At 36.8% G+C, this 13,260-nt stretch overlaps 1 pseudogene; it reads left to right on the top strand.

Annotated features, from left to right (window-relative positions):
- LOC114905837 overlaps nt 1-12,336 on the top strand; it is a 24,549-nt pseudogene extending 12,213 nt beyond the window's left edge.
- The last annotated feature ends 924 nt before the right edge of the window (nt 12,337-13,260 follow it).

The following is a 13,260-nucleotide window of genomic DNA, read 5'->3' as shown; positions in this document are numbered from 1 at the left end:
TTTTTTGCGGTACGCGGGCCTCTCACTGTCGTGGCCTGTCCCGTTGCAGAGCACAGGCTCCGGACGTGCAGGCTCAGCGGCCATGGCTCACGGGCCTAGCCGCTCCGCGGCATGTGGGATCTTCACGGACCGGGGCACGAACCCGTGTCCCCTGCATTGGCAGGCGGACTCTCAACCACTGCGCCACCAGGGAAGCCCGAACTTTTCTACTTTTTGTGTCGAGCACTATGCTAGACATGTTACATGCTTTATTTCATTAAATCCTCACAGGAACCTTTGAAAGACTGGGTTCTGAGCCTCAGAGAGTTTGAGTTTAGGAAAAATCATACAGCTAGTTATTTGTAGAGTTGAGACAAGAAAACAGGTGTACCCAAAGTGTCTAGTAAACAGTGGATCTAGTATCTAAACCCAGATCTGTTCCTTTTAGGAACCTCATCAAGTCAAGAGAGCAGAGATTTTGGATACTATCAGAGGAGAAATTTCCAAGTAACTTGTTAATGGCAAAACCGACCTTAGAACCCTAAGCTCTGTACTCATTATTCTAGATAGTAACAGATACAAATTTAGTTAAGGAAAATAAGAAATTCTAGATAGAATATAGGTATTTATCTTAAAGTTTACAATGGATGGTCAGTAACCTTGATTTACAGTTCCTTAGCTCTCCTAACTTGAGAAAGTAACCTAATGGCTCCAAACTTTAGGTACCATGTTTTTAAAAATGAAGATAATAACTAATTGACACATATTCTTAAGCAAGTTGTTTTAATGATCATATTAGAAAAATGAAAACATTTGGAAAACTGTCAGTTTCAGTAAAGTTTAAACATAGTTATCATATAACCCAGCAATTCCAGTCCTAGATATATACCCAAGGAAAGTGAAAACATAGGTTTACACAAAAATGTGTACACAGATATTCATTGCAGCATTATTCATAATAGCCAAAAAGTGAAAACAACCCAAATGTCCATCAAATAATGAATGGATAAACTGTGGTATAGCCAAACAATGGAATACTGTTCGATAATAAGATGGAATAAAGTATTGATACATGTTGTAATATGAATGAACCCTGAAAACATTATGCGAGGTGAAAGAAGCCAATCACAAAAGGCCACATATTGTATGATTCTATTAATATAAAATGTCCAGAATAGGCAAATACACAGAGATAAAAAGTAAATTAGTATTTGTCAAGGAATGGTGAGAGGGGAGATTGGGAGGTACAGGCTTTGTTTTGGGGGTGATGTAAATATTCTGGAAGTAGTGGAAACAGTTGCACAACTCTGTGAATATAATTAAAAACCATTGAACTGTAAACTTTAAAAGGTTAAATTGTATAGCGTGTGAATTATATCCCAACAAAGCTGTTAAAAAAAGAAAAGTCAAGACATTCTGTGAACTAGAAATAGCTGTAAGTTTCAACTATCATTACAACTACTAGAGCAATGGTAGAAGAGTAGATGGTTTATAACGTCAAACTATCTCTGCTCTTCTAATGGCATCTGGATTTTAACCTGCCTAATATATCCACTGCTAATACTAGCAATGGAAACAAGCCTCCCTAAATACGTTTTACCAGCTGAAGCTCATCCTGCAAATCACTGTTGAGAACATATTTCTTATTTACTACTGCTCAGTAAAGAAACTGATTGCAACAAAGCACATAGATGACTTGTAGGCATGGCTCCACTACCAAGGAGGCAACTGATTAGTAATGAATCTAAGTGGTTATGTACCTAAGCAAAATAGACACATTTCAAAACATATCAATTTGATAGGAGGAAAAGTTAAAAGGTATAGATTGTATAATCAGCTTCTCCAAAACCAAGGGAAATCGGGCTGAGTGTTAAATATAGCAGTGTTCCTAGAATGTTGATTAGGGTTTGATCATGTGTGTGAAGTAGAAACTTAAAATCCATTCACTCAGCCAAGCCAAAATACTCAGGGTTAGGTGGGTTGCTTCTAGTGCTTTCAGTTTGCCGGACAAGGAACAGCTAGCCCACAGGTTGGATTACAGCCTCTCAGGGCTAGTAAACCAGACATGCATAATCAGACATTAACTGCAGTGCTAATGTGTTCCTCTGGGCTGAAAATAATAAAATTCATTTTTGTACAGCAGTTAATCAAAAGGTATTAGAGAAATAATCAGGGGCTGGTATGCTTTTAATTGACCAGAATGTTTCTCAGTAGCAACATGTTCCCTCTTTACCAAATTATAATTTTCTGACTCTTCATGTGGCCATTCTTTGCCGGTTTTATTGATATTATTCCCTCATACCAAATTCACCAGCCCTTCTGATCTCAATATTAAAAGGTTTCATCTTGGAGATAAACATCAAATGATCCCCAATTGCAGTTAATTGCAACAAAGTCATACTTTCCTTACTCAAGGAGAAAAAAACCCTTTTGAATATGAATGTTAGTATTCATGAAGCCATTGAAGCAGTGTGTCCAGCTAAACATAACCAAAATATATTATGCATTCAGGCCCTTTTATTTCCAAAGGCAGAGTAAAATTTAAAAAGGAAATCAACACCACAGTCTTCTAAAAGGATACCAAATAACTGCAAAATTCAACTTATTGTGACAAGCACGAAAATACAAAACTATAAAAATTGTCGACATAAATGTATTTTCTAAGGTCAGAGTGATGATAATGACAACAAAGTGCTATAAAAGTATTTTACTGCTTCTGAGCATCTCTGTGTTATATGAAGAATTAAGAAACACAGCTCATAAACCCACAAAGCCCCTCAAAATGAAAAAAGAAATGTTACACAGTTCAGCAGCTCAATCATTTAGTTTCTTAGATGAATCTTAGAGAGACTGTATTTTACTAAATTAAAATAAAATAATAATTACAATGCTTATTACTGACACATGCCAAGCATTGTTTTCAATGTCTTAGATGAATTAATGTAATCTTTACAACAACCTCATGAGGTAAATAGTAGTTTAAAAATGAGGAAATTGATGCATAGAGAGGTAACTAGCTTACCAAAGTCACACAGCCAGAGAATCATAATTCAAATCTGGACAACCTGGCTCCAGAGTCTTCATACTTGACTATTACGCTACACTGCCACTATATCACCAGATAACTACCTGACAAATGCTGTTTTCTATCTCTACTGTATCATTGTTAACTCTGAAATTTAAAAATGTTCCAATGGTATATGGCAGCTTTTGATTGTATATGGATGGTAGTCAAGAATGGAATCTGTGCCATCAGTGATTGCTGGTTAAGCTATAAATGTGATGTTTAGGTGACATATGAGACAATTCCCTGAGCTCACCATGCCGTGATTTGGTTGACTTTATTCTCTTCTTCCTAATGGAACGTTATACCATTCATATCCTACTTATATGTCACCTAGATTCAATAGGCTTCACTGGAAAATATAATGAGACTATGGATCACACTCCCACTGCCAACCATGTTTTTTTTTTTAGATTCAATAAGTCATGTGCTATCTCAAGAATGCTAGAATAATTCCTTTCTTTTCAGTACACCGTTAGTATGGATTTTTAAAAGAATGCTCATTGGAACATCAGCAGGTATAGGTTTATCATACTGGCACTAAAAGCAGAGTCCAGGCAAGTTTGTTAGGGTGGTGACTGAGCTGGCTCTTCTTTAACTCTATCTAAATTCTGGCTTATATCAATAATATAGTAGGGGCTCAGCAGATATGTTGGTGATGTGAGATTTGGAATATTTGATTACAACACTTTACTCTGCATAGTTTGTAAATAATAACACTGAATTGGAAAGCATAGTTGGCTAATTCAGTCAAAAGCATTAGTATGCTTCTCAGACAACATATGAAAATCACTGAGGCCTGATATATTCTATTATACTTTGATCTCGCTTCCTCCCATGCTCCCTCATGTATATAACAAGCAGTATAGCACATGAATAAAGGCATAGTTTATGGAATCAGCCTATCCAACTTCAAACTCTGACTCTGCTACTTAACAGCTTTGTGACTTTGAACAAGCCACTTAATCTATTTGTATCTCCATTTCTTGAAATGCTAATGACAATATTATATGTCTCATTCCTGGGGTTGTGAGCATTAAATAATATTTCAAAAATTCTTAATAGAGTGCCTGGTGCATGCTAAGGGTTCAATTAATATTAGCTACTATTATTACTTTTATGTGTGATCAGGGATGGTTTATATGAACATGCACAAGGGTGACCTAAACTTCCTACCCTTGTTAACCCATCAGAAAAGATACATCACTAAGTTTCTCAAAGACATGTCATGCATGATACACTCAGGGAGATATACAGCACCAAATGTAGACATTTGTGACTGGAAATGAGGGAATACACAGAGATGTTGGTTGCTGCATTCTTGACCATCCCTAAAAAAGAAAACATAATGCAGTAGAAAATAGCATGAGCAGACTCGTGTCAAAATCCAAGGTCTGAAACCCACAGAGCAGTATGATGATCAAATAGCAAATTAGTTAAGTCTCAGTTAATGGAAGATAGAAATATCTAATTCACAAAAACATTCTGAGAATGATATAGTATATATAAAATGCCTAGTACCATCCTCAGAATTCAGCAGCACTCAGGAAATGTTTGATCACTTTTCCTAATTTCATAGATAGCTATGGTCTGACTACAAAGATGTTTTTCTCCAGCCTGTTAGAAGCTAGGGTTATTGATTCCATAAGTGGTATGCCTTCTCTTCCTCCCTCTTTGCCAATATATCCCATCTCCCGGAACGAAAATATCCTTGAAGTAGAAACTGGAAACTCAGTGAGTGATTTCCTTACCCATATAAGAAGTGAGAAAAGCACAACTCTAGCTCATCATGAGGGCTGAACAACTGTAATTCCACAGCTGCTTATGAATTAAAGACATTTCTTAATCTCCTACTGCTACCAATTCCCCAATCTTGGTACGCCTTCCACTCAGAGGCTAAGAAAAAAGAAAGATTAAAAAGAAAACTTTTTTTCCTTTTGACCAGCAAATAACAGGGCAGCAGCCTAAAAGAAATAAACTGTTCTTTCACTCTATGAAAAGAAAAACAAAAGACTCTTATACTATGATGGACCAAAATGTCAAATAAAATTAGACCAAACTGTGGAGTTAAACCCAAAAGGAAACTTTTCTTCTAAATTACTGCATTTCCCTCTAGCTATCAGAGACTTTTTCCATGGCCATTGCTAATGACCTGAATCAAAAGAAAGCACTTTGAAAGCACATTGGAAAGAAGTATGTGTGTGTGCGTGTGCTTTTGTGTGTGTGTGTTTGAAATCTCAGTACATCTTAGGTATTAGGTTCTAGGGGGAAAAAAAGGTTTCATGTATTACAAAGCAAGTCTTTAAAGAAAGTGAAAGGAGAAATGTTGCCTTTATGGTAGAGAAGGTTACCTTTTCATCTCAAGATAGTCAAAGAAACATTTTGTCCTTTTTAAGGGATATTTAGACACTTTCATCCTTTTGGCAAAAGAACTTCTGAACTACTGGAATTTAAAGTTAAAGTTAAGGTACAGGTTTAATGGAAACTCTTTGAGCAATATGGTTTGGAGTTGATATTACATTATGCAGGCAGTTGTTCCAATAGCCTAGAAAAAAACATATGTTCATAGAATTCTTTCACAAAGATATGTTTATGGTGTTCTCCAAAATTATATGGCATCACTGACATTTAAAATTCTAGAACCAAAGAATAAAGTAGCTTCTAACCTACCTTTCCCACCCCTCACTGAGTATACCCTCCCTTCTTCCAATTTTATGGATTCACTGTGCTTTCAGGAAATAATCTTAAGATTAAAAAATTTCACCAGAGTGAACTTCGACATTCCAGAAGGCTACAGAGAGAAATGTTCCATTCACAGGGAAAACTACACTAGGTTCACCAATATGGATGGTGGTGGAGAAGTAGGTTCCTAGGATCAAATAGGCCAAGTTTCTGGGGGTACCACATTCTACAATCTAACTAACTCCACAAAGATTTGGAAGGGTGTTTTCACTGAAAGACAAAGGGTTGCTGAGGGCAAGTAGTTTCCATATAACTTTCCTCCTAAATCATCCCTTCTTTAAAATCATGTGATGACTTATTGCACTTGAAACACATCCCTATGTGATCTGTCCACTGCCTCTTTTTCAAACTTCATATCGTTTCATTCTCCCCCTTGCCCACTATACCCCAGTCACACTGCTCTTCTGTTTCATGAGGACATCAAACTGATCTCTGTCTCAGAGCCTTTGTGCTTACTGCACCATCTACCTGTAATTCTCTCCCCACTTTTGCATCATTCAGAGCTCAGGTCAAATATCATCTCTTCCAAGAGGTTGTCTCAAACCATCCTATATAAAATACTCCCAGGTCCTATCCCCACCCCCACCATTCTCTGCCCCATTACCTTGCTTTGTTTTCTTCCTAACAGAAGATTTTCAACAAATATTTGTGTAATAAAGGAACACCTCATACAGTAATTCTTCACTTCCAGGTAACTGGGTGAAGGTCTCAGACTAATGCAGAATCGACACCAGGATAAGAAGGACCAAGGCCAGGCAATAATTTTTATGTTCCCAAATCTCAGTATACATAGTATCAAAAAGAAAAATATCCAGGTCACAAGTTGTTGTTTTTTTTTTTTTCACTTTCATCTAATAGATATGATGGCAAAAACGCTGTCAGGATTCTTACCAAGAACTGTCTTCCTTTGGGAGTAAGAGAGGGAGAGGAAATGAAATCAAGTATCCTCCCTTGAGGAACGCCTTACCTGTCAGATCTTGCATCTGCTTGGCACTTACAAGTTGAATTACACCGAATGGAGAGAGGACATAGGTTCTGCCACTAAAGGGCTGGGTGAACTTGAACAAATCACTTTAGTGTTTTTATCTGTTACATGGGAGTGAGAGTTTCTGTCAAGTCTAACTCATGGGTCTGTTTTGAAGTTCAAATTAAATAATGCTTATGAAAGCACTTTATGCTGTCAAGCACCATGTAAATGTAAAGTAAGGTTTTTACAAAAGTTTTATATTTCCTCAAAAGGAGAAACAGAATATTTTTGCATAATATTCAAGTATTTCTAGAAAACATGTGTCTTGGTTGGCTATTAATATTCAAACCCAGTCAAGATTCCACCCTTCCATGTCTTTAAGACCCTCTCTAGATCCATACAGACTTATAAAAGTACTTTTTTGCAGTAGTAAGAACAAATAGGAACTGCTTCCCGTGTGTACAGCGACCATAAATTCCCCTGCTAAGATTAAAGATTATGCTGGATTCATGGGCTAAAAGACAGGACTAGCAATGAAAGACACCAAGTAGTTGAAAAGAGCCAGTCTTATAACAGAGGCTATGTAGTATGATTGAGGAAGCAATGTATACCATTACCAGACTACCACATTGCCTTAAATTTCCACCATTACAAGAAACACTTTTTATGAATCTGAGTACTTTATTTTTGTGGTACACGGGCCTCTCACTGCTGTGGCCTCTCCCGTTGCAGAGCACAGGCTCCGGACGCGCAGGCTCAGCGGCCATGGCTCACGGGCCCAGCCGCTCCGCGGCATGTGGGATCTTCCCGGACTGGGGCACGAACCCATGTCCCCTGCATCGGCAGGTGGACTCTCAACCACTGCGCCACCAGGGAAGCCCCTGAATACATTTTAATTTGGTCAAGGCATTCATTATCTTCTTTGAATGGGACAGCCCACCAGCTCATTAACACTGTAGCAGGGACTAATTTATCTGATTAATCCACTCCTACCCACTGCCATTTAGTCAAAAACTCTAATGGAGTCTCTAAGGAAACCAGAAGCAGAAGATCAGGTAAATTTTGCTTGGGTAAAAAGGCCAGAGGCATGGTGTCCTTATTTGAACATTTGAAGCTTTCAAATGGGCCCCAAGCAGCCAAGAGACAGCAAGTAGGGTATCTGAAGGAGACAGGAAAAGTCAATTTGGCCACGCAACTGGCAGAAATTCAAAAACTGCAGTCACTCAACCCAAACTACCATGTTGTTGGGCTTCAATTCAACTAAAGCTAAAAAGGTTCTTGAGACTCTTCTGCTTTATCAAGTTTTAGTCCTATTTACACATGGACTGTTTTTTTTAAATTATCTTAACTAGATCGTCACCAAAACAAACCAAAAATTTGTCCCCACTTGTGCTTGATAGTTACAAGTACATCTTTGTTTTTGATAAAGTATTATTGATAATGTCTACTTCCATGAATCATGGATAATTCCAATTTAATAAAGAAGAAAAGTTACAGTATGAGTCCAAATGATCCAAATGTCCTTTAACCATTAGAGAAATGAGCCAAACATGATTCCTTTATAAATAATCTGACTCTAATTTCATCCCAGTTATTGTTGATCTTATTGACCATTTTTGGTCTGTGTTTTAAAAGGAATTTTTTTCCACATAAACTAACTTTAAGGTGGTCTACTTATTATTAAAAAATAAATCTTGAAGGTCTAATGAGGCTATAATTCCCCAAAACTTCATGATCTTCTGGCAAGAATATTACAAAAGGCAAAGGTCTTGCTCGACATCTAATGTAAAAAGTTGGTGTAACACTATGGCACTTCCCTGGATGACTATAATTTGCTTATTATTCAACAATATTTCAAATATTTTCTGCCATAAACTATCACTACTGTTTCATTGTTGGCTTACTTGCTGTAGTAATAAATATGGATGATTATGAACCAAGGTAGTCATTAAACAAATCTAAAATCATTATTATAAAATGGAGAGCATTCTCTAAGGGTTTTCTTTAATACCAGGAGTGAATGTTAGAAGAGCAGGGTGGAGAGAGAGAATAGTTTAGGGTGGGAAAGGGAGACATTTGTGTGTGGCACACTTAGTGCTCAGAAATGGTTTGTATGGAAAGCTCATTTCCAGGGCGGCAGCAACAGGCAACTGACTGATATATAACAATTTTTGAAATGGCAAGTGGATGTTTTATAGAAATGACAATGCAATCATGATAGAGAGGACCTAGATGAAGGGCAAAACTGTTTTCCTGGTTGTACTGCCTAAAAAACAGTCATTTCCCATCCAAATCATAAGATTTCTGCCGTGTAGAATCAGATTCCAAAAATAAGGACCCTAAGTATGGAGATAACAGAGAGTACTTGAATGCAAGTGCCCAGACTATGAGGAATATTCAGTAATAAAATAGAAAACACAGCAAATTAGTAGTGAACATGGAGATGGACAGTGTAGAGAGAGCACACAGTATACACAGCAGAAGAAGTGAAGATAATGTGAGACACATAAAAAAAATGAGGCCCCCCAAAATGGGGGGAAATGGACTAAGATGAAGATCAGTTAATTACTTACTACCAAATATTTTTTAAGAAGAGATTATAATTAATTGAGTACATTCAAAATGTTTTTATTAAATTGTTAAAAGATTTGTCAAAATACCATCATAAAAGGTTAAAAACAAACTAGGAAAACATTTACAAATATAAGACAAAGATTTTCTATCCATATACGTACTAAATTACTACAGATATATGAGGAAAGGATGAATCTCCATTTATGCCCATGTTCAAATGGCATAAATGTGCAGTACAAGAAGGGAAACCCAAATGACAATAAATACATGGAAATGTATCCTACCTCAATGATAATAAAAATAAATTGGTAAGATTGAGAGAAATTCCCCAGGACAAACAACCTAGTTTCTTTTTTAATCTAATTAAAAATAGGCAAAAGATTTAAACAGGCACTTCAAAAAAGAAAATATATTAGTAACTGATGAGCGCATGGAAAGATGTCCAACATCGCTAGTCATCTGAAAATGCAAATTAAAACCCCAATGAGATATATTATATTTACCCACTTACTAGAATGCCTAAAATTAAAGACTGAAAATACCAACCTTTGGCAAAGATGTGGAGAAGCTGGAACTTTCATGTGTTACTGCTGGAAATGGAAAATTCTACAATCACTATGGAAAATAGTATGGCACACCTTATAAAGTTAAGCATACTAACTCCAAGCAATTCCATTCCTTGGTGTTTACCAAGGCAAATGAAAACTATGTCCACACAACAACCTGAATATGAATGTTCATAGCAGCATTATTCACAATAGCCAAAAAGTGGAAGTTACCCAAATGAACCTCAACTAGTGAATAGATAAACAAATTGTGGTATATTCATACCATGGAATACTACTCAGTAACAAAAAAAATTGAAATGTCAGTAGTAGAAACAACACTGATGAATCTCAAAATCAATACAAAGTGAAAGAAGTCAAACACAAAAGAATATGATTCCATTTATATGAAATCCTATAGAGGGCTAAATTTTGTGACAGGAAACAAGTCAATAGTTACCTGGGGTGGGGGTGTGGGAGGATGTAGCAGAATTGGATGTAGAAGTTAAAAAAGACACCTGGAAACTTCTTTGGGTGAAGGAAAAGTTCTATAGCCTAATCATCATGGTAGTTACATATTTGCATACAATTACCAAAATTCATCAAATTATGTGTTTAAAATTAGTGAACTGTATTGTAGGTAAATAATAACAATAAATCATAAAAGAGCAAAAACAAAAGTTAGAGATAGTTTCCCAAACTCTTCCTGCTAGTGGAGGTGAAGGAAGCAAAGGTAAAAATCCCAGAATAAATCCTGTGTTCCTTTCTAATTCAGGCTGTAAAAGACAATCAACTCTCTAGTCCTCCTTTCCCCCTAGCATCAAAATCTTCTGGTGAAGTTGTATGCTATTATTTGGCTAAAAGCAATTTTTAAAAAGGATAATTTCTCTAAATATATGATCCTCTCTGAATTTGTAGCATCCAGGCTTGTTTCACAACATAGAAAAGGAAAAAAATAAAAGAACTTTTGAATTTGTGGAAAACAGAGTAAGTTAGCCTGGTGGTTCACTACAAAACTGGAGGCATTCCAAGGATATTTCAGCTAAGTTATAAGATTAAAATTTTGATTTATGTGGCCTGACAGAGCAAATCAAAGTCACTTGATGTTAACTCTATAAGAACAGACTCCCGACTATTGACAAAGTATCTTATAAGGATGCAGATCAAAGGGAGTTATTTCTAGATGTGGTTCATCAAAATAATCTTCACACATCTATGAAATCTTATCAGTGGTATATTTTAGCATTGGAACTGTTCTAGGTAGTTAAAACATCACAGAAAGAAACCAAAAAGTGAATAAACAAGTTCCTTAAAAAGCAGCAAGTTTGGAGACTAAAGATGAGCTTCTATTTTGAAAGATTCTTGGTAATCTAATTAGAGTAGCCCCAAAGGCTACAAAAGAAATGCCTGGGACAATCTACTGTTTGAAAGTCACAGTCAACACTTAGAGTTATTAAAAATTAGAACTGCTTCAGATATGGACAAAGATTATTCAGAGGAGAATGTTGTATCATCAAATCTTAGTAGTAAGACAGACCCCCTCCCCCCACTGGAAAGTATTGAAAGAGCAGCAGAGAGAAACAGCAGGGTCTGAAACATACTGAAGAAAAGACTTCAGACCTTAGTGGTCCTCATTCTTTTCTGGTAGCAGGACTACAGCAGGGGAACTCTTTTCTGAAAATTCTAACCAAGGTATAACTGGTATTTCTAGCCAGATCCCCTCTGCTCACTCCTCCACAAATATGGTAAGGGTTTCACTCTAAGCCAGCCACTTCCCATGTTTATAAACAAAGCCAAACAAAAGTATAACCAGGATCACACTGAGTGGAATAAGCCAGGGACCCCTTTCTGCTCACCTACAGCAACGACTTCAAGACCGGTTTTGGAAATGCCAGCTTTATGAAGGCTATTTTACAGTCTCTGTTTTCATTTTAGTCATGTAGTCATGTACTAATGATTTACCTAAGCAAGATATTTCATGGAAGAAAGTCCCATTCAGTGCTTTTACCAGGCTTTTGCACTCTTGCTTATTAAGAAGGATGTCTGTAGCTCTGAAACTAAGAAAGGTTTACTCCAGAAGGTTAAACATACTGTTTCAGCTGCTGCCAGAGATTCTCTGGTTATATGCAGAATAATGCTTAAGTTTTAAAAACTTTTATTATGGAAATTTTCAAACATACATAGAAGTAGAGCCAAGATTACAATGAAACACCTCGTATCCAACACTCAGCTTCAACATTTATCAACTCCTGTCCAATCTTGTTACATCTATGCTCCCCTTTTTCTTTTGCTGACTTATTTAAAGCCAATCCTAGATATTGCATCATTTATCTATAAATACCTCGATGTTCATGAGTTTTTTATTCAGTTCTTAGAACAACTTAAAGGGGACACAAAAATAAATAAAATTTGAAATATTAAACCCATAACTGGTAGAAAGCTCAACAGATATTTCTAGTACCTGAGAATACTTATATCACTAACTTGGAATTTGAGGTTCACTACTATATCATATGTAAAGCAAGTGGACTGACCATTTCCCAGGTAGGACAATTTAATGAGCTCTACCCTGACATTTCCCATTGTCTCCTTGGTAAACATAAGTTCCTCTGACTTTTCTTTTGGGCAAAAGAACTGGAATATTCCTAAAAGAAGTGGATTGAGAAGTGTTTTGACTTTGCAGCATTCTTACTCTTCATCTAAAAAGTTATAGCTTAAACGTGGCTCTCTCACTTTACAGGGTTTGGCCAGAAAGTCACCATTCCAAGATATCCAACTCCAACATTTCACTGCATTGAAAACATAAAGCTGCCTTTTATCCTTGGGAGCGCACATACTTCAGGTTCTTGATCACTGAAAGCCTCTCACACAGTGAATACCTTCACTATTACCCTTGTACATGGTCAAGGAAATCTAACTTCAAATCCCAGAGTTGCATGGCTTTATGGATTGATCCAAAGAGTCAGAATTAGTGGCCCTTAGCCAGAGTCTATGTAAAATGTCAAACGGAGCAGCAGCAGAAAAACTTCAGGAAAAGTTTTTAACATAATGAATAGAGTTCTGACAAATTCACATTAGAAAACTTAGTATTGAAGGGAATGAGCAAGGATGAAAATGCAACAGCTGTTTAAGAGATAACAGAGGGACCGGTCTCACTGTTTGGGCTGTGACGATGATGATGAACCTGCTAGCAGCCCAGATACAAGATTTGCAGAGGCTTATTTTCAAGTAATGCCAGAAACGTATGGAACTGAGGAGCCCTAAGCAGTCACTGAGCCAGATCCTGACAGTCTGAATGAGATAAAGATTTTGATAAGGATAAAGTAAAAAAGGGCATCAGGGAGAGGTTGACTGGCACAGGAGGAAGTCTTAAAACAAGGGAAAATAGA

This window comes from Monodon monoceros, unplaced genomic scaffold (genome assembly GCF_005190385.1).
Source record: "Monodon monoceros isolate NGI ecotype Baffin Bay Population unplaced genomic scaffold, NGI_Narwhal_1 Super_Scaffold_22, whole genome shotgun sequence".
NCBI lineage: Eukaryota > Metazoa > Chordata > Mammalia > Artiodactyla > Monodontidae > Monodon > Monodon monoceros.
This window is presented reverse-complemented; position numbering and strand designations above follow the sequence as displayed.